General features: G+C 43.9%; 1 long non-coding RNA gene across 2 annotated transcripts in view; it reads left to right on the top strand.

Moving 5' to 3' along the window:
• Window positions 1–27,602, top strand: part of LOC126642333 (uncharacterized) — a 174,613-nt gene that overhangs the window by 94,399 nt on the left and 52,612 nt on the right. Inside the window, exon 1 of one of the 2 annotated variants that reach the window (XR_007629419.1) lies at window positions 22,824–22,953. The exons of the other annotated variant lie outside the window; for it this stretch is intronic. This is a non-coding gene — a long non-coding RNA (uncharacterized LOC126642333). Of the gene's footprint in view, window positions 1–22,823; window positions 22,954–27,602 lie in introns of those variants that run through there. 2 annotated transcript variants of the gene reach the window in all.

Consider the following 27,602-nt stretch of genomic DNA (forward strand, 5'->3'; position numbering starts at 1 on the left):
ATTATTAAACCCTTCTTATCTTAACCCACAAGGTTTTTACATTTTTCCAGTTCCCTTCCCCATCCCACTGGATTAGGAGGGGATGGAGTGAGCAGCTCCATGGTACTTAGGTGTAAATCAGCACACTTAACACTGGCTGAGAACCTGGCTCAATGACTCATTAGCTGCAAGCCTAGTTTAAAAGGTGAGATCATCTTATTTTTTTTCTCTCTTATTTTAACATTTCCATGACTTTTTCCATGTTTTCCATCCTACTTGAGAGCCATGCTTGGATGAGCCCAGCCCCAGACTGTCTCTCCTTGGCTGGCTGTGTAAGTCAGACAGTTTTATTTCTGCTGCTTGTGGTCTTTTTTTTAAGCTGAGTGCCAGAAAGCACTGAGGTGAGCAGGGTGAATGGGCTGGGAAGAGGGAGTGGTGAAACAGAGGTAAATTCTGGGATTTCTCTTTGAAGGAGCAGTGCTGAAGGTTAAGCTGGAGCCAGCTGGCCCTGCTGGCTGGCACTGCTGATAGACAGAACCTTTATCAAGTGTCAGCAAAGACATGTGACATTTATCACTGTGGAAAGCAGGATGCTGCTGCACTGACAGTATATTCAGAACATGCCATTCCCACTGTACTGAGCTCCCTTAATGCCATGATTTCTCACTCAGACCTGGACAGCTCCTCATCTCTGCTTCACCCTTCTTTTTCCTAACTTTCCCACCATACATTTTTATTTCCCTTTTTTTCTTTTTTTTTTTTTTCTCCTTTTTTCTTTCTTATTCCCTATGATTTTCTGTCCATTTTCCCCTTGTGTCTGTTTTTTCTGCTCCTTTCCAACGTGTCACCCCTTTCCTCTGCCTTTACCCGCTCTGTCTCTGCCCCAAACAGCTCAGGAGGGCACCACCAAATCCTGCATCCTCAGGTGTGACTGCAGAAGAATAACTTCCAGACTTGGCTTATAAAATATTCCAGATCACTTTAGTTCACAGGGAAGTTACCTTTCAGCTGCTGTTCGTGAAATTCAGGCTAAAAGGCTGGAATTGCTTCATCAGCTGAGCTAAACCCTTTTCCAGGTACATCAGGACTGCGAGTGGAGAGTACGGACACATTCCTCGCTGCTCAATGGGAACAAAAGAGATGTGAGGCACTGCAATTAAGTGATTATGCAAATCTGAACAGGGATTTTGGTTTAAAGTGTTTTCCAGTATGAACATGATGTGATTGCAAGAGACAGGTGAGCTGTTCCTATCGCCAAGGAGCAGGGACAGGCTGGCCCTGCAGAATGCACACCTGGGAATAAGGGAGCCAGTCACTGGATGTCACCATTGAGCTGCAGAAGCTGTGGCTTCAAGTTCATTATTCATCTGCTTTTTAAAAGTGCTAAGTTTTTCAAGGAAAGCCTCTGCCACTGGCAGCCCTTGGGTGAGTCAGCACCTCGCCATGGACTGGATCTTGCCTTTTGCTGGGACTCAGGGTTGATGCCTCACACCTGGGGGGGATGAATGTGCTCATCCTCCAAGGGGACAGAGTGACCAGGCACCACTCTGAATTTTGGTGTGGTTAGATGGATGACCCCGATGACCCAGGGCCTGGCAAAGTCAGGAATGGTTTTCTGTCTCTGCAGCATGGATATGGTCCTTGGGGTGCTGTGGGAAGGCAGGTGCTCCTCTAATGGAATACTGATGGGAATCATGTTCTGGTGAGACCCCACCTGCAGTAATGCCCCAGCACTGGGGTCCCCAGCACAGGAAGGACATGGAGCTGTTGGAGGAAGCCCAGAGGAGGCACCAAGATGATCAGAGGGATAAAGCACCTCTCCTATGAGAAAAGGCTGAGAGAATTGGGATTGTTCAGCCTGGAGAAGAGAGGGCTCCAGGGTGAACTAATTGCAGCCTTCCTGTACTTGAAGGGGCTACAAGAAAGATGGAGAGGGACTACTCTGAAGAACATGTAGTGACAGGACAAGGGGAAATGGTTTCAAACTTAAAGACAGTTTAGATTTGAGGTTTAGATTTGAGATTAGGAAGAAATTCTCCCCTGTGAGGGTGGTGAGGCCCTGGCACAGGTGGCCCAGAGAAGCTGTGGCTGCCCCATCCCTGGAAGTGTTCAAGGCCAGGTTGGACAGGGCTTGGAGCAACCTGGGACAGTGGAAGGTGTCCCTGCCCACGTCAGGGGGTGGAACAAGATTATTTTTCAGGTCCCTTCCAACCCAAACTATTCTCTGATTCCATGATATTAGTATTGCCCAAACTCCCTCGAGCTTTGCAGAAGAGCTGAGACCATTATTGCCCTATTGGACACTCAGCACCAGCACCAAAAGGATGTGGTGACCTCCCCCATAACTCGTGTCATGGGAATGAGAGCTCCAAACAGAAGGAAAACAGAATAATTTTCACTTAACTGGAAATGTTCAGTTGTTTTGAGTCTCTTAGGCTGTTATGTAGGAAATTATCTCTGATGATCCAATTAGTAGAATGGAATAGGGATCTACATGGGACTGAGAATGTACTCAGAGCATAGATTAAAAGAAAATTGTGTAGATCTATTAAAAAAAAAAAAGAAAGGGGAGGGGGAAATCTCTCAGGAAATCATAGAACCACAGAGTGTCCTGAGTTGGAAGGGACCCACAAGGGTCATTGAGTCCAACTCGTGGCCCTGCACAGGACACCCCAACAAATCCCACCATATGCCTGAAAGCAAGCCATCCAAGCACTGATGTGCTGATTTGGTCATTGCTGAATAAAACAAAAACCAGTAAGAGTTCCTGGGATTGCTGAACCCATTAGGCAGGTTTTTGGTGAGTGCAGTGTCTTAGTGTGAGTAACTCAGCTTTATATAGAACCTCACTTGTCACAGGCAAGTCTGGACACACTCTTGGGTCAGCAGAGGCAGCTGAAGAACAGGTGAGCTCAGGTAACCTTCTCAGGCAGCTCCCCTTTAATGCAAGACAGGAGGCAGACAGTTCTAGAAGTGAAATTATAGTGGAATTGCTTAAAATAGCTGTTATTTTTGTGGAGGATTGGTCATCCTCTGCGAGCACGAGGCTGTGCTGTCGGGAGAAAATCCATTCCAGAGGAGGAGAAGGCAGTGGGAGAGGAGGAGCTGAGCAGAGCAGGAGAGCAGCACGACAATAGCAAAGGGGAGGGTGAAGAGAAGGGACAGGGAGCACTAATTTAGCACAAAATCAAGATGTTGAGAACCCGATTAATTGAGGTACCAAGAGAGTTGAAGGAATAGAAAATCTTTAATTGCCTCTACACCAATGTGAAGATTCTGGGTAGTAAAGGAGGAATAGGAATTGCTCACATATGAGCATAAATTCGACCTACTTTGGTGCTACTGAAACCTGATGGGAAGATTTGCATGACTGGAATGTTAAAAGCACTGGTTACAATCTGTTTAGGAAGTAAAACTGGGCAAATAAAGGTGGGAGGACTATATTATTATGCAAAAAAAATGACATTGCATGTTTGTGAATCTCCGAGAACTCAAAGCAAGGGATCTAAACTAAGGATCTCACAAATAAGGACCAACTCAGGTCCTTTCTGCTACCCATTGCAGACCACAGAGTGTGACTTGATTTCTTGTCTGGCTCTTTACATGCCTCTCTATTATAGGTAGGAAGGAATAGACTTTCATCTGGATGGCCTATAAAGGAGATCTCATGCTGTTAGAACTGAAATATGATGGAATTTTTTTTTCCCCCAAAAAATGAAGATGACAATTTCCCACTTTTAAAAGTGTTTTATCCAACAGGGGGGAAAATGGTGCTAGACCTCATCATCTTGACAGATAAAGAGAATTTAGTCATGGAATTAAAAGTGAGAGGGTTGTTTGGATGCAAGTGGCATAGACTTGATTACACTTGCTACATGCAAATGGAACATCCAAAACACAGAGATACACCAATGCACAGGGCTGATTTCCCAAAGGTGAAAGTTATTATGAGCCCAATCGTTTGGGTATGAGGATTTAAAGGGGAAAAAAGTAAATAACTGGGAACTCTATGACAGCATTTCATATGCTTCAAAAATACTGTTAGCACTAGCGAGGGAAAAAGATTGTTTAAAACTCAAATCAAACAAAAGACAGAAGTTTAGTCTGATGCTTAGAGGACAATTATGAACTTTCTATGTAAAATGTAACCTAGAAAACACAAGCAGGTACCAGACTCAAGACAGGGCAGGTTTGCTCAAGGTATGAGACAGGACTTGCAGCTCTTTGGAGAGAGCAGAAGATCTGCACTGAGTGTTTGTGACAGTTCGGTTTCCATGTCTTCAGACCAGTGATTAAAGTGTGTTTGTGGATGAGCCCTGGGTCATTGAGCTGCTCACTGACATTGAAACTGCACTTTGCCTGCCCTGCCAGCCCAAGAGCTCTGCACCATCTGCTGCCCACAGCCTCTCTGCCACAGGGACACCAATAATTCCTCGCCTTGGCTCGTGCCACTTCAGGAGTGAACTTGGGGATGAACGGGGAGGGAAAGGCCAGCAAACACAAACACACCATGGAACATGGGAGGAATTCATAAGAGGGGGAAACAGGCCTGAAAAGCCAAACCTTTTTCTGTGGTCATAAATGACATTTCTGTAGCTTCTGATTTCCTCCATCCTGGATCCTCTGTGACCCCATTTCAGTGGGGGCTTAAGAGCATAAACATATCCAGTGTCTGGGCCCAAATCTTGTGGGGTCTCCTTTTCCTCATAGGATTGGCAAGTGTTCAGTGGAGACTGTATAGTTGAGACTAGAAATAGCATATAATGGTATTTTTCTGCCTGTGCTTTAAAACACCCTAGGCTTTAATTAGGATAGCAGCTGTGCTAGAAATGTTAGCTAGACTTTGTGAGAGGGAAAATTGAAGGGGTACTTTTGTTTCTTACAATTCCTGTCTTTTTTGTTTGTTTTTTTTTTTTTTTTTTTAAAATGGGTTTATCTGAAATACAGTTCTCAGAGCACTTCTGCAAACTAACATGTCCTTAAAAAGAATCTGCCATCCATCTTCTCCATGCCAGGTTGATGGATTGGGAACCTCTGTGTAATATGTCTTGACTCAGTGAGCCATCTTTGCACCTCCTTGGAGAAAAGAGACATCACTGGGTGAACACACACTGGATTGGTACATTTTTTTGCCAGTGGTAGACGTGAGATGTTCTTCAGAATTTTCAGATATTGCATAATTACAGAATTTGGGTGACATTCAGAGAAGAAGTGGGCAATTTAAAAGATTTTTTTTTTACTATATCCTCTGCTAAAACACGTCTCTGTATTTCCATGAGAGTCTTGTTATGAGCAAGACAGAATTATTTGCCCTCACTGATATCACTTTTAGTTTCAGACCTGTCCTATACCAAACCCTAGGTGAGGAAGGGCATCACTAGGAACCGGTGAAGCTTATGAAGTGAAAGCCCCTTTCCCAAACACTGTTCAAATGTTCTGCCTGAGTTGTGCAACCAGAATTTTCACAGTGGTAGCTTGGACTGAGCCCAACTTTGAATGTGGATTATTCAGCTCTGCTGCTCCTATCTGCAGGTCCATGCTCCAGCAGTCACAAGAGCTATTTAAAATAAGGACACAGATGCCTAAAACCCTCTTTCAAACTCCAAGATGCAGAACTGTGAGTCTGTGTTTGCAAAACTGGGTTCTGCTTAGGAGAGAGGAAGATTTACAGTGCTGAAGTTGAGATATCTTGTCTTTGAGGTATTCCTTGAGAGCTCAGAAAAAGAGAGGTTTGTGCAAGGGGGGTTTCAGGACTCCTCTCAAAATGTCTCCTGGGAAATGGTTTTTTTCTCCACTGACCACACAAAATGTAAAGGCTGAGTAACCAACTTAACCAGTCCATGTTAGAGAGACGAAGTTTAGCAGTATAAATGTCCTTCCTGCAACTCTTCCAGAGCAGCATCTGGCCTGGGCCTGGCCTGCTTGTCACATGGAATGTCACTTTGGTTTCAGGCACCCCAAGAGTTAAATCTCTATGGTTTTTTTTTCCCTTGGTGGGAATGAGAGAAGCAAAACAACATGGATTAAAATAAATAAATAAATAAATAAATAAATTAGAGCTAGGAGAGGGAAAAAAAAAAAAACAAAACCAAGCCTAAAACAAAACTCTGGAAATAGAGAAACAAATATGGTTTAATAACTGGAATGCAATCTAGAGTTTGTGGAATTAAAGCCCTGTTTTCTGCTGGCTGGCTGCCAAAGCGAGGCACAAACAAATCCAGAGAAAAGCAGGTTAATGAGAGACATCCCAAACAAAAAATAGCAAAAAAAAAAGTGAAAGCACCAAACTCGCAGAGCTCCTACTGATGAGACAAATAAGATCTGAACTGACATTATCTGTTCCGCTTGCTGTGCGTATTTTATTTGCTACAGCCAGGCTTTTACGTCTCCCAGACACAGGTTTCAGCCTCATCCTCCCAGCAGCCATCACTGCATCCATATTATCTGTCCTTCAGCTTGTCCAGCCCTGCTCACAGTGGGATTTGGTTGCATCCTGAGCCTGTTGCCAGGACAGAGGTGGATGCGTTGGGAAGGCATTTGCTCCACGCTGCATCTGGCAGGAGCCCGAAGAATTCTTGATTTGATAGACCAGGTGTCAAAGGTAATAAATAAAAATGATAGTGAGAATCCCTGAGGAGGAAGGAACTCAGCTTTTCAGAACCACCAGCCTGTAGCTGTCTTTGCAGAAGATATTTTTAACTCATTATGATGTTTTTCCTCATTTTCACCTGATGTTCCAGCTCAGGAATTCTCCTGCAATTAATTCTCCCCTGGTGAAGGCTTGTGTGAACTTTTAAGACTAAAGGGATGGTTTAAGGGACCAAATCATCTGTTATTCCTCCCAGGTTTTCTGAAGTTGCAGATTTGAGTACCAGCTGGCCTGAATTAGGATTAAATTCTGGTTACATCGAGGTTACAACCAGGCTGCTGCAAACATCCTTCTCTTCTGGAGCTGTTGGTCTCCCAACAGGTGGAGAAGGAAACAAAAATCCAAACAAGTTCCTCTACCTCATACACACACCCAAGTGCCTGAGTGAAAAGATCAGGCAGGGTCCTTTGGTAAGGAGACAAAGTTAATACAATGAAATGGAGAGGCTGCTATAAAAATATTTAACTAATTCTAATTATAAATACAAAAGTGTTTAACCATATATCTCCCTCTCCTTTTGGGTGACTGCAAGGCCCATCTTCCTCACTAAGCCATGCCTGAAGCAGACAGGCTTGGTCTTTTTCCCAGTTTCTAGGGGAGTCTGTCTGGTGAAAGCTCTGTGGCTCCACCTAAAATCTTCTCCGACTTCCCAGACAGAACCTCAGTATTTTGGTTTCCACATTCAGAAGTTCCATCCTGTGTTTCCTAATGAACTGCACCTTCCAGTTTTTTTCCATATGTCCACTGGGCTGGTGGCCAAAGGCATGGAATAAAATGTACATTCAGCAGGGCTCAAACTCATGGTCAAAAGAGTCTTCCTAGAAAACAACCTGGAACTTTCCTTCCTTGGCTGCATGTTTGATAGTGTTTATCTGCTGGTCAAGTTTCATTCCAGAAGCACAAACATCCTTGTCTTTGGGCTGGAATGTGAACACAGCTTCAGCAACACAGTCATTTACTGTGCTTAAAAGCCACTGACTCTAAGGCCCTGATAAATTAAAGCCTAGTCAAAGAATATTCCTAGAGAAGGGATTTTTATCTCATGATTCATGTATTTCCCTCCCTCTCCAACAACCAAGGTTGTCAGAGGTGTCTAGTCTCTGTTCATATATAGTCTAGTCTACCTTTATATATATTCAACACAGAGAAAAAATCCAAGAGAACATTTTATCTCACCTATTTTAATAACTATTTAGTCAGGGATGACTGAATTTGGGTTGGTAGGTTAGACAAGAGTGCCTGACCTTTTGACTGCTAAATTTAGGGGAAGCTTTATTTTCTTACACAAATCCCTTTGAGAACTCTTTGTATTTCAGATAAATCCAGCTCCAGCTCCCAACCCAACAGAACAGTTTTCAGTGAAGCTTCACAGCCTTATACAAGCAGAAGATCCAGTGCTACCAATCCCCTTATTTCATTTCCTTGGACATAACTCCACAGAGCTTGTCCACTTTCTCTGCTAATGAATCATAACAATCCCATATGCAAAAATAAATAGAAGCATATTTTTTTCCTTTCATTTTCTTCAAGCTTCATGCATTGGGGACGAATAGGTTTCTGCAAGCAATATAATTCCATGTTAGTTAAAATAGATACACAGGAAAATATGCCACTGGAAAGCTAGAGGGGGTTTGAACATCTTCCTGCTGACAGGACAGATAGATAGCCACTCATGTGCTATTAATTAGCAGAAAGAATAATCATAGATTGAAAAATCCTTGGGACCATAATATCTTTTTCTTTGATCTCTTTAAGGCTTGGAGCCCCAAAGTAGTTTTCATCACAACAAGAACATCACCCTTTATGATGACACCAAAGCCTAAATGAGACCAATGCCTTTGCTAAGTACAAGATGTGCACAAGGGAGTCCACACCCTCAAAATTAAAGTGTAAAATCCCAATGCAAAAGCCAAGAAATGCAAGGGGAGAGAATAAGCAAATGAATGAGATCAGGAAAAGGAGGAAACTCAGACACCAACTGTGTTAGATCTTCCCCAGCCTGAGGAAGTCATTGCAAGTCTTCACATGTTCCATTGCAGTTCAGTGAGACAGCTGGGAAGAGATGGAGGAAGGATGATGTGAAGGGAGTCAAACAGAGTGGTGGGTGATAAGGAATTACCTGAACACAGAATGAAATATAAAATCATTACAAAGAATGACATTAAATTATTTAATCTGTGGGAAAGGATGTCTTTTATGTGAGGAAAAAATTTATATGCCGAGTGCTGGACTGTGATATTTTCCACTCTGTGCACTTTGGTTCCCTTGAACCACAAGACACAGAGATGCAGTGATTAGCTGAGAACTCCAGTGCAGAGATTTGTACATAATTCATATTTTGACTTCTCTAAGTTTGCATAATAAATAGTTTAAACACTGCAGAAAATGTCTGAGAGAGGAAATTAGGATTCTGAATGAAAAAGTTAATTATACCTCGAAGGATATTTTTTTCAGATATATACGGGCTAGGAAAAAAAGCCTAGAAGTGGATAATTTAGGAGCTGGAAATGCAGAAAATTGTGGGAGTGGTAGTAACAGGAGAGTTATCTCCTTAAATAGGATAATTAGACTAATTTAATTTTTTAGACTGTGGCATTGCTTTATAGACAAACAATTCAATAAATAGCAGCCTGAACACGGCTGCTGCAGCTCCTGATGCTTCTTGGGGCTGTGGAGAATTTGGCTTTTCGTTTTCAGCAGAGTTGTCTGCAGTAGGAACACTGAATTATCATAATGGGTTGCTTCCTATAGTAAGTCATAAAGGGCAGGGACAGGAAATTATGGAGGAGTGGAAAGGAATATTGACATCATTAAATCAATCACTGCTGATTGGATCCAGGGACTGATGAAGCACTGATTGGATCTGGAGCTGAAGACATTGGGGACCAGCTCTTCAAAGATATTTAAGGACTGAGATTTTGCTGATTAAAATAGGAGTTAGTCACCTAAATAGGGGTTAGATGACGGATATCACGAGGAACCCAAAATATCTGAGGCCTAAATACCTATCCTGAAAGAAAGCACGTTTCTTCTAATTCTCAGGGGTGTTACAGAGTGATTACACCAAACTATGTTGTTTAGGACGTGCATAATGATGTGCCCACACCCTTGTGAGGGAGAGGGGGTGAAAAGAGAACAAAAAGAAGAAAATATCAGACATATGAACCAAAGGAGGCACTAGCTCAGCAGAGGGAGATAAGAGCGCATGTCCCAGAAGTTTCTTTCATTCATTTTTCAAGTGGAAATCCTCCATACTCCTGTTTCCTTCCAGCCACTGATGTGGATGAGCTGGGACAGCCGGTGCTGGAGCGTCTCTGATGTCTGATAACCATCTCGATGCACGTCTGAGACGCCTTTCAGCTCGGGCTGCCTCAGCTGTCACCCAGACACTGCTCTGGAGGAAGATAAACTTCTGCCTTCTCCTGTTTCTCTCCCCTTTGCAGTTGTAAGTCACACTTCAGGCTTGCATTGATTCCCAACATATTGCAGGGATGAGGGGCAGGGATGCAGCAGAACAAGCTGCCTTCAATTACCCAGCTCTGAACTGACACCTGCCAGGCCTCTCACACAGCATCTGATCACCAATTAAAGGGATGATTTATGGTTTAAAGAGAGGATACCCTTCCTGTCTTGCAGCTTGGCTGTTTGGGGAAGAGACCAACCCACAGGCAGCAATAAGAAATTGGGCTCTCTTGGCAAACTGCGATCTTTGGCTGCAAACTTCACTCATCAGCTCATTAGCACCGAATGCAGGGGTAAGGAAGCTTCAAAATGTTTTACTTGAGTGTAATTTGCCTTCCAGGCAAAATAGGCTGTGGATCAACATGTGCTGATGGGATGGGAAAAGGTTTTTCTGCCAGTTCCAGGAGAGGTGGCTCCAAGGGGTCTTGGATTTTGGATGCAGAGTGTCAAAGGCTGTTCTCCGTGCTCCCAAACCTGCAGTGGGTGTGTGGGGAACAACCCATCCCCCCCAGTCAGCCCCCCTGTAAGTGCAGGGGCTGGTGCTCAGGTCTGATTCCAGCAGGGTCTTTCTATGGAACTTAAAATTCTCCTCTTATTCTCGTGTCTTATTACTGTTATTTTCCTATTATTTCTTTTTCTTAATAATTGTGGTGTAACAGCAAAAGGTTTTGAGAGCGGGCAGCCAGATGACAACGAGGTGTTTTTTACAAAGGTGGTGGTTGTTTTTCTTTTAATGTGAGTTATGTGGTTCTTAAGAAACTTGCATAAAGGAATGGCAACCTACAGTACAACCTACAGCAGATCCAGATGGATGGAAACATGGAAAAGTCAAACTATGTACCTGCCAGACTTGAGGAAACTAATTATGCAAGTCCTAATTTTTATGGCATATCCAGTTAAAAATGGTTCCTGGATGTCTGATAGGGAATAATGGTTGGTGGGAATTGTGTGAGGACCAGAGAAGGACAAACACAGTTCCTACATTTGGAAAGGGGAAAGGTGACCCAAGGGAATTACAAACCAGTCATTTTAACCCAGAAAAATAATAGACTAAATTATTAATTAATTTATAAGCATCTGGAGGATAATAAAAATAAAAGGTGCAGCCAACGTGGAATTGCAAAGAACAGTCTTGTCATATCAATCTAATTTTCTTCTTTAATGGAGCCACCTGCCATAGTGGTTTAGGAGGATGCAGCAGTTGTGATGTATCTTGATTTTAATATGATCTCACTTCATTTTCTTAGAAGCAAACCAGGAAACTGTGATTTAGAGGAAGTCTTAGATGAGGATGAGTTCTCAGCTGGATAAGGAGTCACACATGAATAGTTCTCCTATAAACTGGAAGGACATTAGAACTGGAGTCCCACACCACTTCAATATTTTCATTATCCAGGTGGATGATGGACTAAGGTGCACATCTATAAAATTCAAAAATGACACTTTGCTGGAAGGGACTGCAGGCAGTTTGGTAGACAGGATTGGAATTTAAAATGATCCTGATACGTTGGAGGAGCAGCAGGAAATCAAGAAGATGAAATTCAATAGGACAATGGTGCAAATGACTCCTTAGGAAGGAGAAACCATGGCTGTGCCCACGAAAGGGAGAATAACTGCCTTGAGGGGAGAACTGTGGCAAAGGGAATGGGGTTATAACGCTGCACAGGATGAATATGAATGAACAGGGAGGACAGGAAGGTCTCACCCTGGAAGGCAACACCAGGCACATCATAGATCCTGCTTAGCTGGGCCTGAGGAGGCTTCAGCTGGAGTGAGAGGGCTTTGGGCAGCCCATTTTATGGACAAAGTGGAGAGATTTAAGCAGGTACCAGAAAGAAGGAGTGAAGTTTCAGGAAACAGGACCTATGAGAAAAGTTGAAGCAGTTAAACCTTAATAAGAAAAGACTGAAAGAGGCCACAATGTACCCTGGTAACACACTAAAGGACATTTCAGCAGAGGCTCGGGGGTTCTCTGAGGGCGTAAGACAATGAGTACTAAGATTAATTTCCAGCAAAGAGAAGATCTGTGTTAGATTATGAAATTTTAGCTTTTAAATCAACCAGAAAGGACAACCATGAATTATCCTTTACTGGGTGTTTTTAGGAATACTTTAATAAGCTTTCTGTTGATGGACACCTAGATCAGGGATGTTACATTTCCTTAAGCTCAGGAGTGACTTCCATTTCAATTGGGATCACAATCCCTATCTTTGGAAGTGATCAGAAAGCCATCCTGGAGATAAATCTCTCTGCCAGAAGCTCCATCAAAATCGATGCAGCTCCAGACAATACTGAAATAGATTTAAAAAAAAAAAAAAAAATGTGCTCAGGAGAGTTGTAAGTACATACAGGGATGTTAACAATAGATGCTAATCCATTCCTTTCAATCCAATGATAAAATAATAGCATCCAAAAGCAAATTTTTGCTGCTCCTATTTCAATTTTGGAAAAGGGTTCAATGTCTGAAAGCTTTTCTGGGTGAACCCCCCCCCCCCCAATTATATCACTTGGGATAATAAGAAGAAATACTTCTCACAAGCCTTTCCTCACTTAAACCATAGTAGCTACAATATTCTTCCTACTCTTCATACCCACAGCAGACTTTTTCATAAATAAAGTCTGTGGGAGTCTGGTACTTCACACGTGAGCATCCTGTCTTCTCTCCCCATGCTCCTCACAGTGGTAATCCCTGCCATGGTTATTATTTATTCAAAAAGTAATGAATAATAATAAATAATATAGATGATTGCTGAGGTGTGATTAATGAATAATGATAAATAAGGAGGGGGGGAGAATTGTTGCTTGTCAAATAATTTCTATTTGTTACAAACCATAAAATAGGGCAGTGATGAAATAGCCACACTCTGTCAGCATTTTCCAAAGGGTTCAAGGCTCATAGTAAGAGCCAAATTTTCTCAAAAATGCTCCATTTTCTATGCACTGATTTCCCCTCATGATCTTCACTTCGGTAAAGCTGCTAGAGGCAGAGAATGAGTAAAGATTTACCCCTTCTTTTGGGTGGTTAAAAAAGAAACAAACTTCTGAAAACCACATCAGCATTTCAGGTGTTGAGTTCTTGGGAATTTGGTGCTGAGGGTTTAGTTTTAGTGTATTATTTTTCTTTAAGATTGGCCTCACGTGGCCAATTACATAAACCCCCAATCCACTGTGGTGATAGAAATGTCATGATCTGAGAGAGAAAGAAGTAGGAAAAATGAGGAAGTGAATCCTGCTTTTGATTCTCACCTTAGTGGTAATGAGAAAAATTGTGGCTAATTATACTGGGTTAATTGGCATTTGCACAGGTGCAGATGTGACATGTAAGCACACACTCTGTTTGCTACAGATGTTAAAACCTAGTTTTAATTTCATAAGGAATTATTTTGATTTAACAAAACGCTGGCACCTGAGCTGGATGTGAACTGACACAGTGACTGAGAGCAGCCAAGAACCTGTCCAGTGCATGCAGGTCTTGCACTAAAACCTGAAATCATCTCCCTGGTGAAGAAACTGAGAGAAAATCTGGAAAAAGATTGAGAAAATTGGAACTGAACTGGCACAGGTTGCCCAGAGAAGCTGTGGCTGTCCCATCCCTGGAAGTGTTCAAGGCCAGGTTGGAGCAACCTGGGCTAGTGGAAGGTGTCCCTGCCCATGGCAGGGGTGTGGAATGAGATGAACTTTAAAGTCCCTTCTAACCCAAACCATTCTGTGATTCAATGAAATAAATGGAGGCTCTCAAGCCTCGTGCCTGGTCTAAACAGAGGGGGCCCTTCAGGTTTTTTTGCCAAGCCTGCAAGAACCATGTTCACATTCTCTCCGTGGCTGATGGAGGTTTGTGTCTGGCAATACACATGGCACAAATAAAAGAAAATATACAATTTTACTGAGGTGCAGACAAGATTAAAAATTGATCCCAGACTGTGGAGAAGGGCAGGAGAAGCATTCATACTGCAAGGAATGCACAGCTCAGGGAGTTACAGCTGGAATAGGTGTCTGTACATGAGCCTTGGCTCCTGGGGATGTGGGATGTGAGCACACAGAGCTGCCTGGCTGGGCTCTGAATTGGGGTGACCCCTGACTGCAGCTCAGCCACAGAATATGTGCTTGTGGTGAGCTGTGAGCAGCTTTGAGAGATGATATGGATCTCGGAAAGCTGCTGACAGATGAATTATGGATGTTGCCTCCCTCTGTTGCTCCTGAAGGAAGAGCAGTACCCTTGGGTTCACTCTGGTCAGAACAGTGGGAAGGACTTGTTCTTATCAGCTCCTGGTTGACATCAGCACAGTGAAAACTGGCAGCAAAAAAGGCAGTGGCAGAGAGAAGAGTCACTCTAGAGATGTTTGTCTTCTTTCCTTATCCTTGATATGCAGTTCATCCTAAGAAGCCACAGGGAGAAATGTTTAGGTATTGCACCCCATAACCATTTAAATCCAAGTATTACCATGCACACTTTTCTTATCAGGGGTCTTTTGTCTTGGTTTCAGACCCTTCTTCCTCAGCTTCTACACCTGCTGTGCTGTAGTTCTGCAGTCCACCCCCTCTGCTCCCAGGGCAGCCAGATGTTGAGCCCCTCAGATGTTTTATTTCAAGAATCCTTGGGTCTCAAATGAACTTTTGGCTCTTATCCTTTATGCTGTCAGCCAGGATGGGCAAAATGCACATAGGCTGAAGAAGAAAGGAGAGGAGACTCAGACATATTTCTTTGCCAAATGCCTATTGAAAGTTGTGATGAATTGCCCATCTTAGTGTAGGGGGAAGCCTTTTATGGCTTTCACACTGTCTCTGTGAGATGATATGTTCCAACCTGACACAAGCCTCCCTGACACATGTAGTTGCCTGTCTGAGCTAACTCTCCTTTCTTCAAGCTACTCTTCAAAGCAACACAATAAATAAAGAAACAAAAGGAGTAGATTAGAGCCATTGCTGATCCAACTGTTTTGAAGCAAACTTCCAATAAGGTGAAGCTATACTTCTCATTTTAGTCTTCTTGTTCAGCTCTTTAGTGACTTCTTTGCCTCTTTCAGTTAACTCTGTGCCTCAGGACAGGTAGCATTGCAATACCATGCAGGAAAATCAAGAGACAAGGATTGTTCCTAGCAGAAGGAAACATTTTTCCTGTTTTATGAAAACAGCCTTCCGTCTAACAACCCTATGGATGTCAAAGTCACTCCTTTCAGCAAAGACCTTTGAAAAACCCAAACTCTGACTTTGAAATGCACTTGGGAGCAAATGCTGAGCCAGCAGAGAATGGAGCACATTGGTGTGCAAGTCTCCCTCTTTCTGTTCCAGGGAGGAGCTGGGCAGCACCACTTGGTTCCTCTGCATCAGGAGGATAAACATCTGATGGTATTTACTGACTTCCAGATTGTACTGAGGGGAACATCTGACAGCTGGATTGGCATTCACAGCTCCATTCTTAAGGGGCACAGCAGAAATCTTTGGCGTGCAAACAACCCAGCAGAAAAATCTGTGAGAGAATGGCTTGGGAAGAGGAGGGAAATGACTTCAGATCATACCAGCAAACCTTGCTGAGGTCAGTCTTCGTCCTTTGGGATTATTTGATGTATCACCCTGCAAACTTCAGCAGAAAGACAAAAGGAAAACATGGCAAGAAGAGGCTGGGGGTGGGGGTGCCAGACTCTCATGGTGCTCTACCAGTGAGTTGGTGATGGATAATAAGGAACTCACTGAGCTTCTGGGACTGGCCACCTCTCAGACTTCAGGGTATCGATCCATTTAGGGAGCCTTTAGGATACTGTTTCTGTTTTCAAATGGGGAATTTGCTAGGGTTTTTTGAAAACAAAACAAAAATATGAAAACTCTGTCGCAATTTCCATGTACAGCCACACAGAACTGAGGCTAAACCTCTGAGCTTCACTAATTTGTTTCCTCACCATTTTGCTTGTCTCTTTAGCACACAGAAGTGCATTTTCATTTCTCAGTTCAACTGCTTTTTGCCATCTTTTCATGCAATGTGTCCAGGTGTTGTGCAGACCACAGACTGAGAAATTGTTCTTTAGAGACCATGCCATGGGAGAGCATATGTGGGAAACAGAAGTGGGAAAGTTACTGAATGACCTCTAGCCAACCCTTTTGCTTTCCAGTAGGGTCAGGAAGATCAATGCTTCTCAAGACACAGACTTGTCTAGTCTGGTTTTAAAAGCCTCCAGTGATGGTGATTTCACATTCTCCCCAGGCACAGCAGAAGGAGCTCTGAGAGCTCAGCTGCCTTGAAAATGGAGGCTGAACAAGGCAAAGTTTTCCTTCCAGGCATGAAAGCCTTGGAAAAAGCAGAAAAGCAAGCAGGAAAAGCCCAGAGAGAGCTAATAATGACCCCTCTGGGAAACCTGTTGCTGGCAGCCACCTCAAACTCAGCACAGCCTGTGCAGATGAATTGCAGGTGCTTCCATCCTATAAGTCTGTGAAGTTTCCTTTCACTTTAATATTTATGGGAAGCCACTATAACATATCAAACGTGTGCTCATCTTTAGTCCATTACTCATGAGAGAGATAACTCAATATGTCAAATATGCCCTGATCAAGGGGCAATCTCTCTTCTCCCCGTGCCAAATGCAGACCAGGTGTAAATGGATGCATCTCCATGAAAATTGTATCTTTTCATGCTGGCACTGAGCACAGCCCCCTTGCTCAGTCTACTGGAACATTTCCCAGATACCAATGTCAAATCCAAAGTGCATCATCTGGCCCTTTTCTTTAACCAGCCCCACGGAAAGAACAGGCTGGAATTGTGCTTTCATGCCTTAGCACTCTGTTTAAGAGCATGAAATTGTCTCTTGGTGAGAGAGATGGAGCCTTTCAAGCCGGCAAAGAGGAGAGACATTTTTAAGCACCCTAACCCAGAGGAACGTAACAGCTGCCAAGGTCAGGATTCATCTCCCTTCTCTTTAGAAGTAGAACAGTGAGAGGTCTGAGATAATCACCCCAATCTCTCTGCAGGCTGGGGCTGTGGGTACCTCCAGAGGCAATTCATCTGACCCAGATTAGACCCTGTTCTTCAAGAGGGAAATGAGGCATCTTCCAGGGGAGCCCATTTCTGCTGCCTGGAGAGGCAGCCTGGCGTGACTACATCAGCCTTAGATGTTGAACACCTAGATGCTTAAATTAAGGAAATGAGTCTTACTCTGCCTGGCATACAAAATTTCAGCAGTTTAGCTGATGTAAATCCCTGTGCATTAAGAACAGCTTATGAAATTTTACTTCAACCTTGCATTGTGCCGATTGAGTTCAAGGTTTGAGAAACAAAAAAGGGGAAATATACTTGTGTAGATATTTTAGTGCAACCTTTTAAAAAAACTGGGGGATTCTGGGGTACTCCCAGCTCCCACAAGGCCCTTTGGAAATCTAAGATAATTCCATGCTTAAACCAGAGCTGGAGATAGCAGCCAGAAAAGGAATCTTTCAGAAATACTGTTGCATAGGGCACAGGGAATAAGCACTGCAGCTTTTAAAAGTCTTTTTTGTTGTTATTTTTTTTCTTCTCTTTTGAATCTCATAGATCTCATTCATGTTCAGAATTCCTCTGGTTTGATCATTATCTGTTGTGCTTAGGTGGGCTTAAGTATGACTTTTCATTGACCTTTTTGATTTTGTTTGCTTTTTTTTGTTTCCCTGTCTTATTACACTCCCTTCTTCCTCTACTTCTGCATCTCCAAGTGAATCCAAGACAGCTTTGTTATTTATAGAGAACCATAAATAACTCTGCTACTTTATATTCCAGTACATTACCTGACCTCAAAGGGTTCTCATCACATAAGTATCCAGAAGTTACCCAAAGCCATAGTACAAGTGTTGGAATGGGAACATCACCATGGCATTGCAGTGATGAGGTCACCACTATAAACATGCTGTGTTTTGTGGGAAAGAGTTCTTGTGTTTGCTTGCTGTGTCCCTGCCCATGGCAGTGGGATTGAAGCTGAATGATCTTTTAGGTCCTTTCCAACCCAAAACCATCCTGTGATCTTCTCTAAAGGGAGGACTATACATTTTATAGCCCTAAAGGTGAAAAGCAAACAAAGAAAAGAGGAGTTGTTTTATCATCAAACCATAGAATCACAGACTGGTTTGGGTTGGAAGGGACCTCAAAGATAAATTGGTTCCACCCCCTGCCATGGGCAGGGACACCTTCCACTAACCCAGGTTGCTCCAAGCCCCGTCTTAACCTGACCTTGGACACTTCCAGGGATCCAGGGGCAGCCACAGCTTCTCTGGGCAACATTTTATTTATGTTTCATGAAGGGTGACTTCAGCCCAGCTCTGGTTTTGTCCCGTGGGCTCAGTGGCAGTCGGCACCTGCCTTAATTTAACAGGAGGAATGCAGTCCTTCCTCCCTCCACAACGTGAACCCAAGTTCAGCAGCAACTTGCGTGTTCAGTGGGGACAAGAGGAGACTGGAACACTTCAGCAGAGCTCATTTGGATGCCACTTGGGGCTGTGCAATTCTACTGTAGCACTGCCATTCCTTTTCTGTGGAGGAAACACTTCGAGTGTTGCCTGTGTGGAAGGTAAAGAGGCCCAGACAATCGATGTGTTCAAGTGCATGTCTTTGAATGGGGTGAGGAAATGTAAAGTCATTGAGGAATAAATCAAGTCTTTCTGGGTACTGATGAAGTACATCCTGTGCTATGTAGTCTTGGAGCAATCCTGATCTCTTTTGGCTAAAATTGTTATGAGATGTTTCCACAATGCAGGAAAAAAAGAAAAAAAAAGAGCTGGACTTAATGCATTTAAATCAGAAAGGGAAAAAAGAAAAAGTTGGATGTACACAAGTGAGGCAGATACCATATCTAACAGATCTGTGTTGGTTTTGTGTTATTAAAATAAGCATTCTAATGGCCCTGCACACACCAGCACAGGCACACACACTTCTCATCCTATATTAATATATATGTGTGAATACTGTTATATTAACAGTTTTCCAGATCAAAAGCTACTAGCAGGCTCTCCTGACTCCACAGAGACAAAAATATACACAGGCACAAACTGCATTCTGCTCAGTGATGCAACAATTTACCATTTTAAATCATCATCGTTATCAGAGCCATGATCTGCTCATTGCTGGGATGTATTTCATCAAGCTGTGTGAGCAGGGGTGAGGGGAAAATGAAACCACCCCAGAATCAGACCCAAAAAGATCTGCCTGGGTAATACAGGGATATTCTCAGATCTTTTGGATATGCATCCATCACACTAAAACTCATGGATACATATTCTAAATTCATATACACTCCTTCCCCCAGTTGTACCCAGGAACATACCTACATCTGAACTTAGGAAACTCTACCCAAACCTCTCTTTACTCCCCCACAATCCCTTCCCTAGACACAGTTTAAATTAAAAAAAATTCACTCTTTCCCTGAAGTCAGAAATAAGTCCCAGGAAGCTGCCAGAGGTTTAGGAGCTAAGCCAGCCATGCACGGCTCCGGTGCTGCTGACATTACCAGACAGCATTAATTTAATTCCACTCAGTTATGCTTTTAAATTTGATTTGAAAAATGTGTCATAAAATACCATTAAGTGCCGTGCAGCATTTGGAAGCAGCCTGTGATGTTCCCTGCACTGACAAAGTCATGGGGAAGGGAATGTAATTTTCATAGTTAAGTACTAGGGGGCATGTTGGGAGAGATTCCTTCAGAGAGTGGGTTGAGTGAATCAAGGGTCTCAAATAAACACTATAGTCACTAAATATTTTCATGGTGTAGCAGATCCAGAGATCTGATTTCATGCTTTAAGGCCAAGGGTTGATGGAGAAAGAAAAGACACATGTGAAGGCTTCCAGATCAGTGGAACTGCATCTTTACTGTCATGGTTTTGCAGTATATTGGCAATGAAAAGACATGGTTTCACCCCTGATCCACTGCTACTCACTCCAGAAAGATCAACACACGAGGCAAAAACCAACACTCTTGGGGATGGTCCTTTGCAGGGCCAGGAGCTGGACTTGATGATCCCTGTGTCCCTTCCAACTCGGCATGTCCTGTGAAGACAGGGTGAGTTTTAACTGGTGCCCTTTCTAGCTCCAGATTCCATTTTCACTTTTGGTTTTCCAAAACCCAACTTTTTCTCCCACTTCCATGGCCAGCCCATTTGTTCAGAACCTGTGCTAGGCAACCTCAGAAGTACCTGCACACAGTGCTGGCTTGTCATCTGCAGTAGCTGGCAGATACATCCTCAAACTCATACCTGGTAATGAAGGAGCAGATGGTCTTATGAAAAGAACTGTGCTGGAAACAATTTTTCCTATCCAAAGACTCAGATTCTTTTTTTTTTCTCTGTCCCTAATCTGCATGTTATTCTGAAAAGGCAAAGTTGTTATTGGATGGTTTGTAAGAAAAAAAATTAAGTGAATCCAAAAGTTGTCTGTTAATTGTCATTATTGTGTTTCAATATTATTAGGAAATTGTTATGAAATTGTCATAACTGAAAAGAAAAAACCTTAATGGGGGAGCTGTGCTTTCCTCAAACAAAACATGTCAGAATTGCTACAAATTTCTTTCAGAAAATTTTAGAATCAGATTTTTGAAAAGTTTTGTACAACCCCAAAAGGCTCTTCCCCATGTCCAGCAGTGAGTCCCATCCCCCTGTTGGCAGCAAACCTTATCATTGTGAGGGAGTTGCTGAACAGCCTCTCCCATGGACTCACCCTGATGGTTTTCCCCTCAAGGGCTGGGGCTGGTGGCTGTGAGGAGCTGGGTTAGGGGGCTGCATTTCTCTGCTAAGGTCCTTGTGTTTCCTACACCTCCTGTTGTGATCCTGGGTGTTTGTGGGGATGAACCTTGGATCACAGACCATAACAGTGTGATAACAAGTGTATCTGGACAGATCTGCTCTGGGCTTTTCAGTCAGTCTTAGCAAGATAGAATGCATTGCCTTCCCCCTTTTAATTTACACCCAAAGTGTGGTTCCTGCAGAGCCCCCACGTGAGGGGCTCACAAGGCTCATTTCCTGAAGCGCTGCTCTTTCATCTCTCTCCCTTCTTGTCTTCCTCTCTTCTTTTTCTCTCCCTTCATTATAATCTTCCCTTCGACCATGGCTTCTATTTCTATTCTCAGAGCCTGGTAGGGCAGAGAGAATGGAATGGATGCCTGTGTGTCCCAGCCCTTCCCAGGGAGACAGCTGGGAAAACCGACAGCCTCTCACCCTGGCGAGCACCCGAGCGCTCCGTGACAGCCCTAAAGCAGCTGGAGCACTCCTTAGGAATACTGAGCAATCCACAGCTGTACAGTCCTGGGGCCTGACTGACACCAGGAGATGGCACACACCTGGAATACTGAGCAATCCACTCCTCACACTGGAATACCGAATGACCCTCAGCCACCGGCGCTCCCTGAATACCAAACAGCTCTGCACCTTTGCAGCAGCAGCTGCATCTGAAGGGGAACGTGGTGGTGTGGCTCAAAACCAATCCTCCTGCAGCAAAGGAGAGGGAAGAAAAAAAAAAAAAAAAGGTTTGAAAAGATACAGAGAGTCAGTGTGAAGCTGTGGAGTTGGATCCTGAGCTGGGATTTTCCAAAGGTGGTACGGAATATAAAGTGACCAAATGTTACTGAAGGTTGTGGTGGGGGAAAAACACCTAATTCAGCTTCTTCAGGGAAGTTTTAAAAATCCAGTTTAAAATTGAACGTGTTCCCTGGTGAACAGAGAAGGGCACTGCTGTTCCTAACAGGTCCTGGTGTCAGCAGCACCAGCACAAGGACCATCACTGCACTGGGAGAGGCCAGGCTGGAAAGGCTGGAGCCCTTGTTTGTGAACTTTAAATGACCTGCTCGTGAAACCAAAACATTTCGTAATTTTTTCCTTTCCTAGGGTACTTCAGACAGGAGATGCAGAACAAAGGTTATTTGGAAACTCATTTTTCCCCTCCAGGGTATTAACACAAGCTTTACAAAGGCTTATAATCCCTTTAGACAACAGCAGCAAGAGCAGCAGCAACTACAAAGCCCTAAGCTTGGAACTCAATCCCCTGGTGATGGGCTGAACCCTCTGCTGAGGTTGCAAAGGAAAAGAGAAAGGTGTGAAGATATTTACATCAAACACACGCAACAAGAGGGGATTTTAATCAAACTTTTCTTTTTCATCTGTTCTTTCTTCTCTTGGAATCTGCTTTTTTTTTTTATCCTGAAGAAACTCAGCCCTTGCTCTTTTTTTTTTTTTTCTTTTTCCCCCTGTAAAAAAGCACAGATTAAGAAAAAAAAAAATAATAATCACAATCTCCCCTGAAAACTCTGAGTATTAAAACTCCAGGGCAATGCATCTCCAAAATCTATAAGACTGTAAGAAGATAAGAGACAAAAACCCAGAGAACTGTTTCCTCTCTGTGTCTTTGGAAGTTGCAGACGCGTGTATAATACCCCTAAGCCGGGGTAATCTGCTTGCCTCCTCCTGCCTCTCCTGATGCACGAGGATGTACTTAGCATTAATATTCCTCACACTACAGCAAATGAACACCCAGGAGGCAGCTGACTCAATCAGTGCTTGTTTTACTTACTGTGTATCGCTGAGAAAAACCCATAAACTAGAGCACGACAGATCTGTAATGCTCATTTCAATATGCTTCCCCTGCTTGTTCCAGCCCTGATGAACCTTCAGATTCAGCCAAAATCAGAGAAAAAAGAATTAAGAAATATATTAGAACAAACACATTAGCAACGTGTGGTAAATTACCACCGGAGATTCCAGTTCCTCATGGTGGGAGCGTTTGTGGATAAACATGTTTGTTTACTTCATTTTTCCTGCTTCCCTCTCCAGCCTGGGATTATTCGCTCAGCGATGTCAAAACTCCCAAGTCTGACGTCATGGCTGTTTCCACAGCAACCAAATTGAATCAAGGACCGATTTCAAACCAGGTAGGCTGGAGTAAAAATAACTTGGAAAGAGGATTTGTCCCATTCTCCCCCATAAAACTGAAGGGCTCCTACCACCGCTGTTTGGAGATTGGGATTTGGTTTAATTAGGATGGCACAATCACAAAATGCAAAGGAGCTCGCTGTTATTTTTGGAGCAGATACAGCTGCAGGGTAATTGAGAGAGAAGACTGTACAGACCATACAGATGAGCTTATTTCATGTGGCCAGAATCACCTGCCCAACTAACTGGATGGGGTTTGATATATTGCCCCCTTGATTCCCTGATCAATTCCTGCTGTCCCTGATGGAGATCTACTAGTGCAGTCAGCAATTTGAGGGTGAGAGTGTGTTGGCTGGATCTGTAATGACTGTAGGAACCTACACAGTGCATCCCTAAGTGAAGAGTGATGGGTCCTGCCTCTCCAGTTTCCTGATATCAAAGCCTGTCTTCCTCTCAGTTTCTCATGTATCTACTCACCTTAAGCCTCACTTTAACCCATCCAACCACTGATCACTGTATTGACTTGATCATGAGGTTCCCAGAGAGGCTTTAATTGAATTTGCAGCAGAGGATATAGATCTGAAGAGACAGAGGGGGAGATGATGCTGGGGCAGTGGAAAAAGCTGCAGGAGACAAGCTGCCTCTGGGGAAGGTGATGCCATGGAAGTTGCTTTGATTCATGGAAACTCGGGAGAGTTGGTGAAAAAAGCTGTAGGCATGAACATGACTTTAAGGTCATGCAGATAACTTTGAGTTAATTTAGAGAGGAGTTTGAACAAAGACTTGAGTCAGAGACACTAGATTTTCATAGGGAGATATTGTCTGAACAGACACATGCAAGCATTTTGGAGGGAAGATGGTTAACAAATTCAAAACTGGATGATTGAGAGGGTGAACAGGGTCCAGTGGTGATTGTGTATAAGTTTTCGTTAAAAGGTTAGTCAGTATGACTGCAGTGACAAGAGTTTTGTTGGCAGAGAAGTTCATCTTTGCTTGGGCTCCTGGCACTCAGGGAAGGGGGGCAGGGGGGCAGGAGGCTCATGGTCAGTGAGAATTTAGTCAGCCCAGCTGCCATCAAACAGGCTTTGCTTGACTCCCAGGCAATTGGAGGAGAGTTAATCCAGCTGCAGCTGGATGGTGTGTATTTCATGCTCTAGTGACTCTCCACTGGTGTTAATTGGCTTCAAAGCCAAGCTCAGCCTGTGGGATCCCTGCCTCCTGCCTTGTGACCTGGATGTGTCTTTACCCCTCCCTCCATGGCACTGCTCCCTACCCGTGTGTTCTTGGAGCAGGCTGCTGCTCCAGCAGGGCCTGGGCAGCAGAAGCCCTGGCAGTACCAAGCTGTGATCCAAACACTCCACAGGTTCTTCACGTCTGATAAACAAACCGTGAGTTTTCCTCCTGGTTTTACCTCCTTTGTGTCTTGACCGAGTCAGGCTCAGCAAAGCACCGAAGGGCTGAGCTGTCTCAGCCCTGTGTGACGTGGCTGATTCACAGGAGTTTGGGGTCTCGGTTTGGGGCACGTCATTCAAATGTTTCCCGCCTCAGACTGGCTGACATTTGGTTCACATTGATCTCCTACCCAGAAGAAAAGCAATCATGTATTCTGGGGGCCTTGAAACAAGCTCTCTTGTGATAATTCTGTTTTTCCTCCCTTCAGGGTTTGTTTACTCGGTCTCCTTGCCCAGAGCGTGCAAATAATCACAAGGCCAATAGGTAACCCAGGGTGCTACCTATTCCATTCTTCCTCCAAGAACATCCCTTATTTTTCTTTCTAGGAATTAGAAGTGGTTTTCAAAAGCCTGCAGGGACACACAGTAGATGGTGACACAATGCATGAGTGCTGTGAAGCAAACAATTTGCCCTCCAGTGTGCACCAGTTCTAGCACTAATGGGGCCAGGTCTGGTTTACCTCCACACTGAAGAGTTTCTTGAGTGCATTGTTTGGGAGTTCAAACACTTTCTCATTGCCATGCTTTCTGAATCCTGCATAAAACAGACAAAAAAGTGGTGGCTCTGTAGGATTAGGTGCTCTGAAGACTAAAGACAGTGTGCACTGACAGGTGACAGGCAGCTTCTCTTCCAGTCTTGGCCCCTGGTTTGATGTCATCTCTGGGCATGTGAAACAGTGGAATCTTTGCCCACCTACAGATTATGTTTACAATGCAAAGATCTGTCTTCCCTCCTATAAATGGAGTTTTACTCACTTGCTATTTGCACATATGGGCACAGTGCTCCAGTTCAGCCATGGGAGGAGCAGGGATGGAGCAGCCACAATTCCAGCTCAGTCCCAGCTCTCCTCAGCCCATACAGTGCTGCTTTGGAATCACAGAGTCATTGAGGTTGGAAAACACCTCTGAGATCATCGAGTCCAACCACAAACCTAACACTGCCAGGCCACCACTAAACCATGACCTTGAGAACCACATCTACCCATTTCTTGAGCACTTCCAGGATGATTCCACCACTCCTCTTTGGAGGAAGCCTGTCTCACAGGTCAAAGCCTCCATGACAGAGAGTGCCCAAATTATTAACAGGAAAAAAATGGAGGATTTGGGAGCTCTCATCTAGTTACTGTCACCTCAGTGACATCTTCAAGAGGTTCACAAATCGCCCTAGATTTGCCAGGTACATCCCTTCTGCTGTGCCACAGCTCCTGATGATGCTGAGGGTCTGCTCTCTGCTCCAGCCAGGCCTTCCCAACCCACCCAGCTGCCCTAAATCCCCATGAGGAAATCACTGCAACCTTTCCAGCATATTGTTACAAAGGCTGAGGGGAAGAAGTCTGACTCCTCCAGCCAGATTGGAATGATTCATGACACCAAGAGCAGGCAGCCCTGCTGATTTGAGGACCAGGAGTGGGGATGCACTTGGGTGGCTTAAAATAGAACGTTTTTCCTGTGTCAGCATCTCCTGCTCCTCCACCCCCCACGACATTTTCTGATTGCATCCTTGAAGTGTCACCTGCACATCGGGTTTATGAGAATGGTAGCTGAGTCCTGAGTTCGGAGGGAGACTGGGAATACTGAGGAGGAAAAGAGAAGCTTCATCAGCAGAGTCTGAGAGGGAGGACAAAAATAGAAAAATAAAGGAAAAATATCTGTCCCAACCTCTTCCCTTTAATAGTAAGGTTCTTGCCTTATTACCTAATGGAGCACAACTGCAAGTGTTGTGAGAAGTGCTTGGGAGCCACTGGGTCAGCATGAAAATCAAGGAGCACTATCACTGCCTGTCCTGGGATGAAGTGAGGTGGAGGAGCTGCAATGTGACCCTCAGGACCTGGTATTATGCTATCAGCAACACAGTGATTGCTGCTTGGACTGACTCTAGAGGTGATGCTCACTTGCTCCTGTTTCCCTCATCACTCTTACAGCAGATCTGGGAAATCTTTCAGGTATGAGATTGATATTCCTAAATGTAGAGACTCCATCCCACACGTAAATTGCTGCCCCATGGAGCCAGAGCCCCATTCCAGCCCAGCTCACGGCCATCAGTCCCTGCCCCAGAGATCCTGTGGGATGCTGGGCTGTTCTGCTTGCCCCATTGCTGTCCTGGTCCTTGCTGGGATATTGGGACAGGTCTGCCACTCAGGCCTGCCAGGTCCCAGGGGGATCCCTGCTGACTGCCCAGCCCACAGGGAGCCCCCAGCTCTATTTGCACCCTGGCACTCTCTTTCAAGGTGAGGAGTGATGTTAGACCAACCAACCCTAATCACAGACCCCTTGGAACAGAGACTCCCTTCCTTGTGTATATACAGCACTCAAATTTTAGATCATCTTGGCTTCCTAAAATATTACTAAGTGATACTAAAAGACATTTCCCACCTCCCTTTGAAAAGCCAAAATATGTCTGCTTTTGGGATCAGATACCATTTTGTTTTCCCTGAGCACACGTTGTTTACCACACAATCCATAATGGATTGCAAAAAATACACTGTTTTATTTTTCTTACAGGCATCCAGCTAATGGATGAAGTAATTTAGCAAGGCTATTGTATTTCACTCAATAGCCTGTATGTAGATTTGTTGTGAAGGATAAAATGTTCCCTCTCCAAGCACTAACAATAGGAGCACAGTCTACCACTGACCTTGTACGTGGCTGCTGTGCTGTGTGCAGGTAACAATGTGAGCCTGGGCTCTTGCAGATGTTGGCTTTGAACAGCATGACCCATCCTCTCCCACAGTGCACATGTTGGTATTTGCCTGCATATAAAGTACAATTATTCACAGTTCTTCAAGGTTTGAATGAATACCTCTGATTTCTAACTGTCCTGGAAAGAAATACTTGTAAATCCTCATGCACAGATCTCAAAATTTAAAATCTGCAAGCTTCCACTGTCCTTTGTGTAGTGCTTTCAGCAGCTGTAAGGGACTGGGCTGCCTTCTCTCCCTCCAGAAACAGTTGTATTTCTAAAGAGTAACAATCAACATTCATGAAGGCTTTTAAATCCAATGTTTCCTAATTATGGGTGCAGTAAGTTCTGTTGATAACCTGTAAAACATTTTCATGTCTTCTGAGGTGCAAAAAGATTAGCTGAACTTATGATGGTATTATTCTACACTGTCAGTGAATTAATAGGGAGCACTAATGGAACTGTTCTCCAATGTCAGTGGGATGGGATCCATTGCATTTCATTATCCACCTGAGAG

This window comes from Myiozetetes cayanensis, unplaced genomic scaffold (genome assembly GCF_022539395.1).
Source record: "Myiozetetes cayanensis isolate MyiCay16 unplaced genomic scaffold, myiCay2020 scf23, whole genome shotgun sequence".
Taxonomy (NCBI): Eukaryota; Metazoa; Chordata; class Aves; order Passeriformes; family Tyrannidae; genus Myiozetetes; species Myiozetetes cayanensis.